The 16,600-nt window shown below is 40.6% G+C and overlaps 1 long non-coding RNA gene across 2 annotated transcripts in view; it reads left to right on the top strand.

Annotated features, from left to right (window-relative positions):
• Positions 1–367: 367 nt before the first annotated feature.
• LOC114596144 (uncharacterized) overlaps positions 368–16,600 on the top strand; it is a 35,581-nt gene continuing 19,348 nt past the window's right edge. The window contains exons 1-3 of one of the 2 annotated variants that reach the window (XR_003706435.2): positions 368–632; positions 2,407–2,460; positions 8,257–8,399. This is a non-coding gene — a long non-coding RNA (uncharacterized LOC114596144). The remainder of the gene's footprint in view (positions 633–2,406; positions 2,461–8,256; positions 8,400–16,600) is intronic. The other variant, XR_003706436.2, reaches the window with a different exon arrangement.

The raw sequence follows: 16,600 nt of genomic DNA, 5'->3' as shown, positions 1-16,600 counted from the left end.
GTTGTGAGCCAAGTGCTACATTGTTATACATTGGTTTGAAAATATAAAATATCCCATTAAAATGTTGTATATGTCTGTATACATTTGTTGAAGAAAGACCCCGAACTTCCCTTAGTTGTATCACAACAGCAGTGCATTATACCCTCTCGACTGTATACACAGATCTGTGGTTAGTGGAAGGGCTTGCCTTGTTGTAGGGGTGGTGCCTTTGAGCGCTATGATTCCCTGACTGTACTTGGCAGAATTGTCTATATTTTAAAGGCCCCGTCTCGGACAAGCGCTTGGAGGGGCATTTTGTGGCCAGTTCCTAAGTGGGAAGCTGCCTCTTGCAAGATCTGGCAGATGCAAGCCGAGCTGCGTTGAAGGAGAGAAGGCAGCAGGCTCCCGTCCTAGGAGTGGAGAGCGGCTGAACTCTCGCTTTGGCTGGCTTCTCTGCCAGCTCCAGAAGGAGAAGGCAGAAAGCAGGGGGAGTTACCTAGCAACCAACTCTGATGCTTTCCAACTATTTACAGGGGAGACCGAGGGCTGTGACCTACAAAGTAAATTTCCCATCAATGGGATTGCATGTGAAACATGCGGAAGGCAAGCTGGGCGCCAAACTGGCCAGGGGAGATCCTAATTGCTTCTGCATGGTGAGTTTTTAGCTATAATTGAAGTATTCCTGCTTTAAATTGGAATTCTAACTTTTCTGATGGAGTCACTAGGATAGCTGTATGATGTCTTATTTTTTTTGTTAGACATAAGGCTTAATCTCTGCTGGAGCAGTAGTGTAAAGAGAGAGAGAGAGATTTTGAGGAAGTGATTAAATGCAAAAAAAAAAAAAAAAAAAAAAAAGACCAAGTGGACAACCTCTTTGCAAAGTATGTTAGTAATTAAAACACCCGTTAAACCCTTCTCCCTCCATTGTGCAACATGTCAGAATAGTAAAAGCTTGTGGCGGTTCTTTCTGGTTCTTCTAATTTACAGAAGACACTGGCTGCATTCAGATGAAATGTGAAACCAAGGGTGAGGTTTTGGGCAGCCTATGGCTTGTGAAAATAATAGTCATAAACTTTGGTTTCCAGCTTGGCTGCTTTCCACTAACGAGCTGGGGTGAATTTAAAATGGAAGCCTTCCAAACTCCTAATGGTTCAGGGAAAGGCTGGGCTCATTGTTGTAACACTAAACTATGGTTTCAATACATTTCTGATAAGTATTCAATGGATGTACTGGCCAAATATTTCTGCAAGCAAACCATAGTACCATGACTCAAGGGATTATGAGAACAATGGTGGATGTTAATGTTTTGCGGCAAGGTATAGTCCATGTGGATAAATTGCAAACCCACACTTAAGTAATGTTTGCAAAAAACACCAGTGTCAATGCTTTGCTTCTTCAAGCTAGTCATTTGAAGTTCTTGCTATTACTGTTGTTTCTGGATTCATTATACTCTTTGTTTATGTTATGCCTTTGTGGCATCGGTAACAGAAGCCCAAAATCACACTGTGAAGGTAACAAAAGCAAACATTAAAGGTGTTACAAGCAGGGAAAATATTATTACTTTCCATTAACTAACCTTTAAAACTTTGACTAATCCAAGAACCCTTTGGGGGTCCAAGGCATTGCCCCTTTTCTCTGAATGCAAAGGAAGTCAGTGTGGGAAAGTGACTGGACAAGAACTGTGGTGTCCTGAATTCAAATCCCTGCTCCTCACTCAACCATAAAACTTAATGGGTGAAAATGTGTCAGCCATACACAATTCCATGCCTTCTATTTACTTTTTGCCTCAGTGGCATCACACTGGAGAGGTGGGTAGATATTTGGTGACAGAAAGGTAGCAATGAATAAACACGAGTTTCAGTCATAAGTGGGCCAAACTCATCCACACAATGAAGACAGTGATTGTGTGATGCGGTTTAGCGGAGAGGGGAGCTGTAAATTCTGTGGCTTTTCACCATTATGGATGAGTGCATAGTCCTGCTCACAACATTTGTAGTCCGGCACTACTTTGAACAAGGAGGAAATAACTCTGCTGGAAGATGAGTAAACAGATAATAGCTTTATAACTAGTTCTGTTCAAATTTTGAACACCAGCTTCGTTTTGCAGCTCCCAAGAAATGTCACTGGAAGTTGCTGCAAACTGGACATTTGTGGCCCTGAGATTCTTGTGCATTTTCTGTGTTGTGATTCACCTGGTGGATGCTTTCAGATCAGCCATGTCAGACCACTTTTAAATATAGATGCTATTGTAAATAAGACCAGTCTTTCAACCCCCACCTCACAATTGTTTTAGTTGCTGTTTCAGATCTGCCTCTTTTACCTTCACTTTTCCGACTATACATTTGGCTCTATCCAAGCTGTTAGAAATATTGTTGCTTTTTAACAAGATATATTGATTCTGTTTTGAGTGAATTATTATTATTGCAGGAAGATGTTATGCTCATTATTTAACATTTATTGGAAAATACAACAAGAAGTTCAGTAAGTAATCTCTTGGATTACAATGTTGAAATGTTAGTGGACTGAAAAAATGTGAATTTTATTATCATAAATCAATATTAATAAGGAAATGAACTTTTGTGCTCCTGCTTTAAAAGAAAGCCAATGAAACAGTAACTGGCATTTTAACACCACCTAAGGAGTATACACGGTCTTCCTAGTAAACCCCTTGAAATTAAGAAAAATAGTTATTCAGTTTCACCAAGATCCACAAGCAAATCCTAACATGCAGCAGCTAAGCGTCAATTGTAATTCATAGCCAAGGCCTGCAAAGCAGTAAGCTGTCAGAAAGAGGGAAGGCATACAGGCTTGTGCAAGGCTTTGGGCCAGAAGGAAGCGAGGCCCCAGAGTCCAGCAGCAATCATGGCACAGGGCTGGGGGCTGCATTTCAAAGTGATTACACAATACCAAAAAAATAAAACCCCCATACAAGATTACTGTATATGTTTAAATAGCTGCCTATACAAAAACAGTAAAAACAATTACTGTATAGTAAAACAATTGTACAAATAAAACAGTTTCAACTAAATTCTGATACCAATGGAGATAAAAGTGAATGTATATCTGACCTTGGTGAAAATGAAGAGAGGCAATTTCTTGTGAGGCTAACATAAAATCTAAACTTCCCCTGAAATGTAACCTTCTTCTCATGTGGTATCATAACCCTTCCAGGACAATTTCCCAGATCTCTGTCAAATATGTTACACATTTTTTTCTGAAAGTTTTGATGTGCTAATCAACATTGTATCCCAACATGTTCCACAGAATTTTATTTATTTATTTACTGTAAGCCAACCAAGGCAGTTGTCTGTAGCCTCCAACCACAATGTAACCACACTGGTGCTCTGCTCCTGGAAACTACAGTACTTGGAAATCCGCAAAAGCAGTGATGCTGGCGAAAGTAGCCTTCCACAAGGAGCCTGGACTGTCTTTCCACTTGCTAAAAGGTAAGTAGCTACATGTAGTAAGCACTGACTTGTTAATAAGTGGTTGTGTGCCCCCCCCCATTTTTTGCACTCCAGCAGTTCAAGAACAGCCTTTCTGTATACCTGTTTCCAAATACTGGTTCTTGTTTTTATTTATTAAATCAGTGGCTTATGTGGCTGTGCATGTTCACAGCCTCCAAAAGCAAATTATTGTTTTCACATTAAGTGTTTGCCTTTTTTTAAAAAAAAAATTACTGCTAAGTAGATAACATGTTCTCTGATGTTGGTTGATAGATGCTACTATACAAGCCTTTTGGGAAACAGCTGTTGCTAATAAGAAGCATTATAACAAAATAATTGGGTTTCTTTCTTGAAGAAACATTTTGTACAAATGCTAATGATGTTGTTTATTTTCCTTCATAAACATTTTCAGAGACTGTTCTTTTATCTGCTACAGCAAATTATAATAGTGATGGTTTAAATAGAGAAAGACAAATTGTTCTTAGGTTTACAGCGGGAAAATTCTCCTTTGATATATATTTGGCTGTGTGTTCCCTTCTGCAGTTGGGAATACTCTACTCTGCTTTTTTTAAAAAAAATAAAGAAATCCTAAGCCCACAAAGACTTCTTTTTTATATTACTATTGGCTCTATTAATGTGTTTGTACTGTATTGTCCTTGCACAGTGATGCTTTGCCCTGAACAGGGTGTGCATCAGGGAAAAGTGGGGTGGGGTGTAGTGAGAGCCCCCCAGGACACAAGTGTCAGTCAAGGGCAGGGATAATGTGGTGGTACCAGAGAGGTGGGGAAAACAGTGGCCACTGAGACAGGATGCTGCTGCTTGCATGAGAGATGGAGCCTTAGGCAAATAAGAAAGTGACAGTATGAATCAGGGATGTCTCTTGACCCACTGATTGGCAAGGTGTGGGAAGAACAAGGGAGACTGTGTCCCTTGGCGCGTACCAGTCAAATCACTGTATGCAGGGCTTTAGTGAAGCTGTAATAAGGGAAGCATTTACACAAATGTCTCTTAATGAGTCAGATTTCAGTTTTTTGAAAATCCAAGGGCAAGTAAATATATGCTTTCGTTTGCATGCACATTTTTTGTATCTGAAGAAGTGTGCATGCACACGAAAGCTTATACCCAGAACAAACTTAGTTGGTCTCTAAGGTGCTACTGCACAATTTTTATTTTTTCCCTAACTGCGTCAGACCAACACAGCTACCTACCTGAATCAGATAAAGATAGAATCCCTGGCTTGGATCCTAAGATACAATAGGGGAGTTTACAGATGGAAAGTTTTCCCTTCTCTTCCCTGCAGCCTTCTGCACATACACCCTCCAGGCAGTTGGACAGATTCAGGGGAGGCATGAGGCCTGCCATCTTGTCAGGGAGCAACCTGTTATTCCTTTTTTTTTGAAAAGAACTCTGCCGGTAAGGGGGGTGGGAACCCTCCCCACCTGCTACAGATTCATCATAGGCCATGTTCCTGGCCAGCCCTTCTCAAGATTTTGTACTGACTTGCCTCACACCAACATATAGTGGTACCTAGGGTTACATACGCTTCAGGTTACATCCGCTTCAGGTTACAGACTCCACTAACCCAGAAATAGTACCTCGGGTTAAGAACTTTGCTTCAGGATGAGAACAGAAATCGTGCAGCGGCAGCGCAGGGCAGCAGGAGGCCCCATTAGCTAAAGTGGTACCTCAGGTTAAGAACAGTTTCAGGTTAAGAACAGACCTCTGGAATGAATTAAGTTCTTAACCCGAGATTCCACTGTACAAACCTGAGGTGTAGATCCTATGTAGGGCTATACTAGAGCTGAGACTGGGTCCAGATAGTCATTTGGTGGCTAGGCCTTACTGCATGAATATTTATTTGTGTGCTGCTTCCCAGTAGTCAGCCTCAACCAGTGCTGACTCCATGTATTGTCAGGGTTGTGTTTTTTTTTGGGGGGGGGCGGGAATACATGGAGTGCTTCTTGTTACCATTGCAGTTGTTTGTTAGACCCAAGAAAGAGTGAACAAAAAGGTTGAAATGGTAAAAGAAAAGCGCACAAGGCTGTTGTGACTGAGCAATCTGCCTGGGCCTGGGCCCTTGGTAGGTGCTTGACCATGCTGATTGTTGATGCCATGCTGACCCTTAATCAGCAAAATGTCCATTAACATCTCTTGTGACTCTCTTTACTCCATTATTTGTTTATTAGGATATTATATTTCCACCAGGTGTTTGGAATATATTTGAGTTGCTCTTATCCAAATGGCGTCCTTCTCTCTCTCTCCCCACCCCCACTCCAATCCAAGCACATGAGGTGGTGATTACACGAGGGCATCTTGTGCACTACAAATGTAGAAAATAGGGTGGGTCCTTGATTCACATTACAGTGCTTCCAAACACCCAGCAATAATGTTCAAAGAAATAATGTTTCTTGCTATTAAGAAGTGAAGTGAGTTAAACCTGTGCATTTGTTTGTTTATTCTTAATTCGCCATTTAAGGAGCTGGCAAACATTCCTCCAACCTTACAAAGACTGCCAGTCATTGCTCATACATTCAGCATATTGCACCTCAAGATGGCACTCTTGAACTACTCAGCTTTTGAGGGATATTCTGATTAAGAATTACTCACAGCAGGAAACTTTCAGAAAACAGGATATCTTAGGGAGGTCCAACTTAAGCAGAAACAACTGCCGCAATGTTCAAACAGAACAACCACATCAGACGCTGACAGCACGACTTACTGATATTTATATACCAAGGATTATACTTCTTCCAAACGCTAGCTGAAACTATTCATTACAATTGAAATTACTGTTGTTATAAGCTAAAGGCAGTTTTAACTAACCACTGCAAAAAGGGAAATGCTTTCATCTTGCTTCTGAACTCTGTAGCCCCAAATTTTAATGATATAATTCTTTATATGATGTGAAAGTCGCCTACAATATGTCTTTATTATTATTTTCTTTCAGAAGTTTGTTGCATTTTTAATAAATAAATAAATAAATAAATAAATAAATAAATAAATCTGGATTAGAATTACAGATCTAGTTGTGACCAGGTTGCTGAACTGCATATATAGAACTGAGGAGAACAGTTGGAATGGCATGAGAATACCTTCTTATTTCTTCCAAATTTTATCCTTCATTCTTTCCCTTCATTGCAGTGTCTACGGAAGTGCTATTCTGACTTCCTGGAAGAGGGAAGCAGGGCTTCTGAATTCAAAGTGTGATTTCCCTATCCTCTCAATATTCCGTTTGCTTGGGCCAGCATTTGGACTGAGGGGATAATATATAGCAGGGATCACCACATTTTTGGTCCAGTGGACATATTTGGAATTTTGGGAAAGTGCCATGGACACCAGTCACAAATTAATGGCAGTGGGGCATGACACAGCACAAAATGGCTGCCATGGGTGCATGGCATAACACAACACAACATGGCTGTCAGAAAGGAGAAATGGATCACAAAATTGTGGGTGCCATGTAGGATACCTCTGATATATGGTATCATCTGGTCTCATTTGGTAGAAGCTCCATGAGAAACTTCTCAGTGTATTTAATGCAGAGTCAGAATTATGCACCTTGATTACAACTTTCCATGCATTTTGGCGTATGTGATTTTGTAAGCACCTTAACAATTGCCTTAAACCAGAGGCGCATGCACATACATGCGCACGCACACGCACACACACTGAAAATATATTATTGAAAACCAATCTATCATACCTATAGCAAGAAATAGAATGCCTTCCTTAGTAGTCGGTTTATAAATTAATCAACAATAATACCTATACATTGACATAAACTGATTGCTTCTACAATTCCTCCAGGTGTCATTGGACTCCAGCTCCCATCATCCCTGGACCCTGACCATTGGCCATGCTGCCTGGAGCTGATGGGAGTTGTAGTGCCAACAACTTCTGGAGGACCTCAGGTTCACTATCGTGCTCTGTAAAATGCAAAATGTGCTATCATTAGTATTAAGGAGGCAGCAGTATGCATTGCCACTTGACCTGATTTCCAGATGAAAAGATATGCAGCGGGTGGGTTGTGTCCAATTTTCTAATGATTTGTAAAACTTTTATGAGCTTTAGCTGATGAGTAAGCTTTTCAGCCCTAGCAGGGTCCCATAAGTTTCCACACCACAGATTTAAACGCGGATCCTTCAAAGTCTTCCATTGCTGTGCTACATAAATCCATGCTACAGTCACTGTGAATGTCAGCAGTTCATTAGATTTTGTGGCCTCATTAAGGGAAACAATATCCATTTTAGCTTTCACAAGGGCCACCTTCAACCTTGTTGCTAAAATAAAACCTTATCTTGACTCAGCTTCACATGTACCCACAGCTTTAAGGATTTTGTGCTGTTTTATGCAGGGACTAATGTTGCGTTGTTTTTTAGAAAGGCTAATGGTACTAGCAATTGTGGTTTCCCTGGGCAGCATTAAAATGTCCTGTTAATGACTGCTTGTTGCTGCTTTTCACTGACAGCTGTAAACAAACATACCAAGGACAGAAGTATTAAAAAGGCTGAAAGGAAAGGAAACGAAGCGCAAAGACCTTGGCATTTGCAGACCTTGTTTTGCACATGCAGGTAAAGTGCTCCAATTCAATGCCTGAATATTAGAACGTATCTTAGCTCTGATGGCAATTATTGGACAGAAGAATCAGTTTCCTGCTGCAAAATGTGAATATTTTAATGGATTTCAATTTAGCAATTTGAAGACTGAATACATCCCAAGAAAAATAAAGGGTTGCAAATCATAAACATTTCATTTCACTCATCTCCTTTCCAAGAAAATACTAGAAATGTTTGAACTTCTCTACATATATCTCTATCTTTTTTTTGTCCAGATGAAACCACCAAAGAAAACTTCAGCCACAATCTCATTAAAGTCAGAATAACTATTGAGGAACCATTTCCAAAACCATGAATGTGCCTGAAACTAGGCCCAGAAACCACAAGACTATAGAAAATAAATGTTGTTCTTCATTTGGTGAGTTTGCAGCACATCCTTTAATCAGTTTTTTGCCTTTAATTACGGAGATAAGTATTCCTTAAGCTCAGGTTGAGGTATTTGAAAAACCAAAGGATTTGAAAAGCTTTTAGTGAAAATGACAATACTGATAGTAGGCTCACACCTTTTTACTGATGTGGAAATCATGGTTATTGCTTGATTACTGAATGTGTAAATAATATATTATGTGATCTGCAACCATGGGACCTTCATTCTCATCACATATATTTCTTTACTTGAGAGGAAACAAGCTAGAAAAAGATGAAATGACAATGGGATTGGCTATCAGTTATCATGTGGTGGCTATACTTAAACTGTGACCTCATAACAGCACAAAGAAAACTGGTAGCATGGCAGGGTCACAAGGGTGAAACAAGAGGAGGAAAGACCTTTATTCCAGAAACTGAAAAGTGAAGTTGTGCAGTAGTTCTATAACAGATCTGCTTAAGAGCATTAATTAATGAGTCAGAAGGCTACTCTCCATTATGCAATAGGTTTTCCAGCTCACTGGCATTAAACCAGTTCCAGTAAAGATCATTTTTGCTCCTTCGAAACTTTCTCATGAAAGAAAATCATTTGAAACCTTTGATTACTGGGATGCTGTTTGCTTATCAAAGAAAGAACAAGAGGGACGTTGCCTTTTTATCTTTAATGGTAAACCTCAGAAAAATGAGGGTGGGCAGTAGGGAACAAAGGGGTAGGAGAGAAAGTTTAATATCCAACACATTTTGGACATCTCATACTGTATATATAAATGTGATGTATGCAGAGCTTTTAGGATTTCTATACATGATTTTGTAGTAGTAGTAGTAGTAATAATAATAAATACTATACTATACTATACTATACTATACTATACTATACTATACTATACTATACTATACTATACTATACTATACTTTGTCCCAACTGTTTCATTGCCCTTAATTCACTGGTATACCAAGGTACAAATGCCGCAAACTCTCAGGGCAACCCTGTCAAGCCCCACACTGGGGCAAGAGCTTGAACAGGGCTACCTGCTCTATCTTCCAGGGCATTCAGGAATCCATTGGATTCCTTTAGTCTCTGGGAACATACCATCTTCTCTCCACCACCCCTTACAAGGGGAAGACTGGAGCCGTAAGTCCAAACTTCACCAGGAAGTGATCTGACTGTGACAACAAGGTAACACCCATGCAGCCCTTCCTCTACCTAGAGCAAAAACTGAATCAAGGGTGTGGTCTGCCCTATGTGTCAATTTGCCAGCTTAGTCAGAGAACCTGCTCAGCAGCAGGGTAGATGATTGGCATATATCCATTTCAGTTGTCATGTTTAGTGAAGCTTTCTGCTGAAGTAAAGCAATTTATCCGGATGGCTTTTACTATGTACTGTACATAGTTCTTGGGAGAAAAAAATGATTTATGTGACACCCTTCTTGGTCGTATATATTATCACTATGCTAGAGTTGCTGATTGTTCTTATGTTTCACTCTATCTAAGAAGATTTATTCTTTCCCAAAACTTTTCAGCAGGAGGTATAAATATATTGTGCAAATGACCTGCTGTCCTTAGCGCTGAACTGCATAGCTATGGGTAAAATATAGAATTTTGTACGTGCTTTTGCTTTAATTATTGCAATGCAAACTATAGTGAACGGTCTGTCCCAAGGGAAAATGCTTCTGGTACTTTAAAAGGAAGCAGAAATAATTTAGATCATAACAAGTGTTGTCCTGCAAAAATAAATAAATAAATAAATAAATAAATAAAATGTGAAGTGCTCCTGCTCAGGGTTCAAATCACTACATTCCTTTCATCTGTTTGGCTTGCTCAGCCCACATTGGGCTATTGGGGTTTTTTATCTCTGCAATTTTGGTTGGCTTTTCCCCTTCAAGTTTGGATTTTTAAAAGGTGTGTGGTTGAGGCACTTATACCCTGTCACAGCTACATTAAAATAATTGATTTTTCTATCCATGTCTTTGGGAAGATCTCACTTCTGTTCTTAGCGACATTTTAAATTAGTTTCTCCAGTGCAAAACAGGAAGTTATCTATCCAATCAGGGAGATGCTTTTTCCTACTGACATATATTTTTCTGTCCTCATGTTCCAGGCAGTCCATTCTAGTCTCCCTTCCCCTCAGTTGTCAGATTCACACACCCCGGTCTTACTCTGTGGGGGCGAGAGCTCTACAATTGTTTTTTTGTACTTTATGTGTACCTTGGGGTTGCCTCGAGTCTGCTGGCACTTCTCTTTTGTGAGATAATGGTGTCTACATGAGTGTGGAGCAGCTTGGAATTGACATTAGTATATAGACAGGTCAGATCCTGCAATATAATGTCGCATTATATCTCTGTTATGTCTGTGTGTATGACCTGAAGGAGCTGAAAAGTGAATGTTAACATGAAAGTCAGGAGTGCCTACTCCAACTTAGGTCTGACTTCATGTCCATTTGTTTTGTATAGCGTTTGAGCATTTGAAAGTGCAACCAGTCAACATGCAAGTCAATGGAGCATGAGGCTTCCTCAGGCAGAATTATCCTGAATTGCATCAGTGCTGTCTCAGCCATTACTTAAGCGATGATGGCTTCCACACTAGTCCCTCACACTGGAATTGCCAAATTTTGTTCACTCACTTTTTATGGGAATCAAGTGCACCGATTGACTGTTTGAGGCAGAGAGGGAGGGGTTAGACCCCCCCTCCCCTTCAAGGAGCAGATTGGCAGGGTTTTGCAGCTTTTTCAAAGAAGCTGCACTTATGCAGCCCCAGCTGCTACACCCACACCCTGTTGCTTGCAACTATATATATATTTTTAAGATAGAAATGAAAGAAAAAGGTACATCACTCCACGTTTTAACTTCACGTTCAGCAGGCCTTGCATATTTTATTCAAGTTTTTTTCAAGATAATAGTAGTACAAAAAGTTCCACTTTTTATTCCATTTTCTGCTTATCTATATTTGTCACCTGGAGTTTTCCAGTCCACATAACTGCTAGGTGCTTGTTAACAAAAGAGGATAAAAGATGCAGCTTCTTATCCAACAAGGAATAATAGCACACGGAAGCAGCCATTCATGCTCAGATTTTCCTGGTAAATCAGGAACTAATAAGGTGGGTATGTACATCCAGTAAAGACTGACTGCACATCTGAATGACAGACACCTAATGCCCATGCAATGGTGTGAAGGAGGAAGTGCCTTATCATCTAGTTGGGCATATACAGTGCTGGATTTATGTAGAATCTAAACCAGCTATAGCTTAGGGCCCCACTCTCTTAAAGGTAAAGGTACCCCTGCCCGTTCGGGCCAGTCTTGACAGACTCTAGGGTTGTGCGCCCATCTCACTCAAGAGGCCGGGGGCCAGCGCTGTCCGCAGACACTTCCGGGTAACGTGGCCAGCGTGACAAAGCTGCATCTGGCAAGCCAGAGCCGCACACGGAAACGCTGTTTACCTTCCCGCTAGAAAGCGGTCCCTATTTATCTACTTGCACCCGGGAGTGCTTTCGAACTGCTAGGTTGGCAGGCGCTGGGACCGAACAACGGGAGCGCACCCCGCTGCGGGGATTTGAACCGCCGACCTTTCGATCGGCAAGCCCTAGGCGCTGAGGCTTTTACCCACAGCGCCACCCGCATCCCTTATCATCTAGTTGGGCATATAAAGTGCTGGATTTATGTATAATCTAAACAAGCTATAGCTTAGGGCCCCACTCTCTTGGGCCCCCCCAAAAAAATTAAAGGGGGAAAAACCTGGATGTACATTTCCAAAAATAAGATAAAAAACAAATAAAATAAAACACACCACCAGTGTTTTGTGTTGTGTATGGACCTATTAGGTCCATAAATTAGCATACAGCATAAATTCAACACACAAAACAGCGACAATTTGTTGTTGACAAAGGACAAGTGGACATATAAAGGGCCCCATTACCTTCAGTAGCTTAGGGCCTCATCAAACCCGAATCTGGCCCTGGGTACTTCTCCCAGCCACAGTGTCCACACAAATCACCACTAGTCACACAAATCACCTCTGGATCAGGGTCAAAATGTCCACACAGCTCAAATTCCAACTTTAAACAGCCGCGTGTCCTGCCAGGAACTGTGAAGTATACAGAGACATCTATTGGTTAAATCAAGCATTGCATAAACTTTTCATCTCAGGAGATCAACAAGGGTAAGGTTTCCTTATGGCAACTTTTTTTTGGTGAAGAAGATATCACTTACTTCTGAGTAGCCATAGCCAGGTTTGTGCTGCTAGACTTCTAATGTCAGTGTCGTATCCCACCGATCCTGTCATAGAGTGTATAAAAACACACCTGCATTACAAAACTCTTTGGACATATTAGAAGAAATGAGCTAAGCAGAGGCGTCCCAAAAGGTATAATAAATGTAGAAAGCAAGGATTCAAAAGCTTTAGGAAGGAGCAGATAACCTGTTGTAGGCTGCAATCCTAATCCCATCACCTGGCAGTAAGCAGAACTTACTTCTGAGTAGAAATGGTTAGGTTTGTGTTGCTGGACCTCTAATGCCAGTGTGGGATACTTTCCCAATCCACATATCCTAGCAAGGAAGCGGCAACAGAATGTTTGAAGATAAAACTGTGTGCAAACATCTTTGCACATTTTAGAAGAGATGTGGGATGGAGGGGTGAATTCAAAGGTTTGAAGAAACTCCAAATTAGGGTGAGGAGCTGTCTCTTTAAGAAACCACTGAGGCACTGGAGAAAGGCGGAGGAGAAGCCCTCACCTGCAGCTGCAGCCAATCATAAACTACAGCTTATTTTATTTGGGAATAGTGTTACATGCATAAGATTTGATAGAACATGCCAGAGCACTGGCGTTATTAAGATAGCAATGCTATCTTTCCTTAAATTATCTTTATAACAAACTGATATAAAAAGATAAGTGAAATTATTATGAGACCACAAAGATAAGTGATGATAAACTCTTCTTAAAGTCATTCCAACATCTCCCTGATGGTGGTAAACAGATTCCTAGCACCTATCACAGAATCATGTTTCTTCTATTTTGTGCTTGCTGACAAATGCACCTAATAAATGTCAGTCAAGAAAAAGATCTGAAATACACTTGTTCAGAGATTGCCTTGAGCTTTTCACACAAGGTTAAAGCAAATAGAAAAGTTGTATCTATTCTCTTTAATGTTGCTTTCCTTTTAGCTTTTGACCTTCCTAGTGAGCTGTATTTTTCTTACTGGATTGAAAGAAGTATTGGGTTGCCACTGCATGGCCAGTGATCCTTCCTGTAATTTTCAGAAAGCAATTTCTGGAGGTTCAGCTTCACAGTAACCAGGTTACTGGAAAGAGCATCTGGAAGATAATAAAATAAGTATCAAAGCTGATATTTGAGTAAGGTGATATGTCTTTCAACTATCTGTGCATTCATGTGTGGTGCTTCTGCCAGTACCAGCCAGTGGCGCTTTGAGAACAGGTTCACCAAAGCTCAGTTAAGGGTGATGAGCATTCTCAAAATCAGTGCACACCCTTAAAAAACCTAGATCCTGGACAATAGAATTGTCCTATGTTGACATCTTATCCCAGTTCAGGCATGCTTGGGAGGAGAGTGCAGACACCCTAGCTAGCTCTACCCCCTCCATGTTGTCTCTTCAGCCTCTGCATACAGTCACAGAATTGTAGAGTTGGAAGGGACCATGAGGACCATCTAGTCCAATGCCCTGCAATGCAGGAATCTTTTGCCCAATGTGGGGCTTGAACTCACGACTCTGAGATTAAGAGTCTCATGCTCTACCAGCTGAGCTATCCAAATTGATTGTTTTCCGTGTGTTCAAGTCTGAAGGTCTGATCACGCAGGGTTATAAAGCAGGTGAGGAGACTCCATGAGTACACTGGACTCTCTGCTGCAGACACCTGCCCTCCAGTATGTGGAAGGTGGTGAGGCTGGCAGCAGAGAGGGCAGACCTAGCTATTATGTTCCCACTCTCCCCTTTATTGTATGAGGGGGAGAACTTTTGAATGGGGCCCTTGTCTCCTTGGGAATCCCATTTTAAAAGTAAGATTGTAGCTGCCACATGGATAGCATCTGCTAAAACTCAAGAGTGGTGCTAAAGCTTAGAAGTCTCCTTGGACAAATATTTTTGTGGCTAGGAGTTGGATGAAGACACCAGGTAGCAGTAGCTTTCAAAGGCCGGAACTTTGTTAAACAAGGATGTGCGAAGAGCATTAGATGTCTGATATTCTCCACTCCCTGTAGGCATTCTGCAACTTAAGGAGAAATGGAAAGGGCCAGAGCTCAATGGAGCACCTGGTCTCCATGCAGAAGATCCCAAGTTCAATCAGAAAATGGGTCATGCATCAGAAACGTTGAGCTTTTTGTTCATCAGAACTTCAAAAACCCTGGTCTTAATAAAGCAGGCCAATCTCCTCTTGCCCTTTCATTTAAGTTTCATCTGCGTGTTTATAATGGGACAGGAAAATATCCAGAAATGGATCTATATAGTACATATATTGGATTGAAGGATAAGAGTGATTTATGATTCTCACAACCAGCAGCTTCTTAGTTTGAGAACTTGAAAGTTCTTATTAGACCAGAGAGTGGTCACATGTGAACCCAATTAACTATTTTATCAATTGGTCTAAAGCATCTAGTGATAGTTCCTTTGGATAATTTGATCGTCCAAGGAGACAAAAGATTGTGCTGAAATTGGAGCGGTGCAAGAAGCAATAAACTCATTTTTAATGTTTCCTAGGATGTTATTTCTATAAGAACAATTTTTGACTTACTCAAACCCCCTGGACATCTTTGGCACAAAAGCACATGAAATTAAGCCCTTTGTGATTATCTCTAAAGGTGCCTACCCAGTTAAATAAATTAAACAAGCTTGGTTTGATGTGCATGTGCTGCTCAGAAGCACACTTTAGCAACAGCAGCAATAAGGAAATTGAGGCAGGAGGATAATTTAGAAAATATCAGCTGCAGTATAGATTTGTGTGGAGAGTATAAAATGCATTGCAACCTAAAAAAGATGAGCACACATGGCAGTCATGGATGGAGTTAGGCTTAGCAGCCCTGGAAAAAGCCCAGTTACATTTTGGGCTTTGATAAGGGATAAGAGGGTATAAGAATGTTATTGGCAATAAAATTACTTCATTGCATTGGCATGCTTACTTCCCTTCCCTTTTTAGACAGTCTACTACCACAATCATTCCATGGGAAAACACCTAGGGGAGAGCAAATATATATTGTGCCTATTCACAAGAGGTTCTAAGACAGATCCAAATAATTGTAAACCAATTAGGTTGCTTAGTGTTGTTTCTAAATTGTATTCTAAATACTTTTGGGTTGTAAAAAGTTGAGTTAAAGCTGAAGAACAGGTGGAGTTTATAAAACTACAATAGAGCTGTGTTTTCCCCCTCCACCAATCAATTAAAAATACAGCATTTTACTGTGAATTTCTTCTAATAAACATATTTTACATGCACTTTTCACTAATATACACATTTTTGAAAGCAACCTTTCCTGATATAATGCATTTTGTATGCTATTTTCATAAATATATGCATTTATATGCACACTTTACGCATATATATATTTGTAATTACATGGCTGAAGAACTGCATTGCAAAATTCAGAGAAGTGCAAATTTCAAAGGATGGCTATATTTCGGTTTGCCTCTTGTTTCAGAAAGTGGCAGGAATGCCAGTGATTGGACCCAAGACCATCTGCATGCAAATCATTGGTGGCAGTGCTTGGTGGATTCATTTCTAAGAAAGAGTTACTAATGTTGCTTGTGAAATCCATATGAGTCAGATGGTGCTTAAGAATACAAACAGGTCCTTCAGATAATGCAAGTAGGTCACTGACAACTTTCCTGACTTTCCACAGACAGGGTGACTTTGGAATAAACAGGAGGCAGGGACATGGGCTGCCATTTTGATGCTGGTGGCAATGTGTGGATGCTGCAATAAACATTCATGTATGAAAAGTGCCCATCCACAATAAACATGCATCCGAAAGCACTCACAGTGGATACAGCTGTTTGTCTTTGGTAACAGAAAAAGAGAGGCGCTCCTCCTAAAATGTTCCAGTGCTCTGTACAAATCTCAGGCATCTCAAGTCATGGAGGGTACCATCAGAAATAGATGGTAAAGACAGCAGTATGTGGAAACTCAGCATCTTGGAACTGATTTTGCATCTCCAAATGGACAGACCTGATTGAACTCCCTAGAGAGCCAAAGCC

This window comes from Podarcis muralis, chromosome 4, assembly GCF_964188315.1.
Source record: "Podarcis muralis chromosome 4, rPodMur119.hap1.1, whole genome shotgun sequence".
NCBI lineage: Eukaryota > Metazoa > Chordata > Lepidosauria > Squamata > Lacertidae > Podarcis > Podarcis muralis.
Note: the sequence above shows the minus strand (reverse complement) of the source record. Positions and strands in the feature narration are given on the sequence as shown.